The sequence below is a fragment of the Heptranchias perlo genome, chromosome 20 (assembly GCF_035084215.1).
Source record: "Heptranchias perlo isolate sHepPer1 chromosome 20, sHepPer1.hap1, whole genome shotgun sequence".
Taxonomy (NCBI): domain Eukaryota; kingdom Metazoa; phylum Chordata; class Chondrichthyes; order Hexanchiformes; family Hexanchidae; genus Heptranchias; species Heptranchias perlo.
In genome coordinates, this window is record NC_090344.1 from 15,626,820 (window position 1) to 15,627,940 (window position 1,121).

Here is a 1,121-nt window from a genome sequence, read left to right on the forward strand (position 1 = left end):
GAGAGTCAAGAGACAGAGACAGGGAGAGATTAAAGTGTAGAAACAAATAGTATAAATATCAAGCTCTGCGAACGAGCAGAATTTAAGATGGAGCTTGGGAGAGATTCTTTCACGTGCCGTGCAACTTTGCAAGTGACCATTGGGCTCCGAATGAGAAGCGTTTGCCGCGCTGGAGCATCTCTCTGAGGGAGGGAACACGGTCCGTTCACTCCAGTTCATATTTATTTGAGCATTGAACAAATCTTTAAGAAATAGCGCTACGAGCAGGATTCGAAACTGCGTAGGAAAACCCCATTGGATCTCGAGTCCAACGCCTTAACCACTCGGCCATCGCAGCTATGAAATGATCTGATAGCTACTGCTACCAAAAGGGTGCAACCAGTGCAGAATTCGGTGCCACCCACAGCCGATCGGCCATCTGACAATCCATCCGATCACTTTTTCTCTTCTGATGTGCAGCAATGTGAAGTTGTACACTAACTATTTCATATCAACAATATTAGGCTCTCCTTTCCACATTCGTTTTCAATGTGCGACTTGTAATGCCAAGTGAGACTTTGCAGAATTAATTGCTCTAAAGTTACATTGTTGTCTCCCTCGGCATCCGCAGATTATCCACTCTCCCACAAGTCTAACAGTGACTACACTTCAAAAATACTTCATTGGTTGTAAAGCACTTTGGGACGTCTTGAGGTCGTGAAAAGCGCTTTATAAATACAAGACTTTCTTTCTTTTTATAGTGGAATAAAATTACTGATGTTTACACTGTGAGGACGAAGAGACATTAATGTGTAGACATTCGCTGCGAATTCATCATCTGGGTTAGATTTTTACTTTTCCTACCGTCTCAGTCATTCTATCTTGACCCTTCTCTGCTGGTGTCGCAGGTTCGATCAGCTATGGCCGTTCAAGGCTGCCTGAGAAGGCCATCAGGGGGAAAGACAGAGAGAGATAGAGAGATAAAAGTATAGAAAAAAAACCTAACATCAAGTTAGCAGAATTTAAGATGGAGATTGGGAATCATAGAAGCGTCACTGCACAGATGGAGGCCATTCGGACCATCGAGCCTTTGCCGGCTCTCTTTCAGTGCAATCCAGATCGTCCCATTCCCCCGTTCTTTC

At 44.2% G+C, this 1,121-nt stretch overlaps 1 non-coding gene across 1 annotated transcript; it reads right to left on the reverse strand.

Annotated features, from left to right (window-relative positions):
* Positions 1-255: 255 nt before the first annotated feature.
* On the reverse strand, positions 256-337 carry trnas-cga (transfer RNA serine (anticodon CGA)). Its single transcript has one exon. It is a non-coding gene; the product is annotated as a tRNA-Ser (tRNA).
* Between the last annotated feature and the right edge of the window lie 784 nt (positions 338-1,121).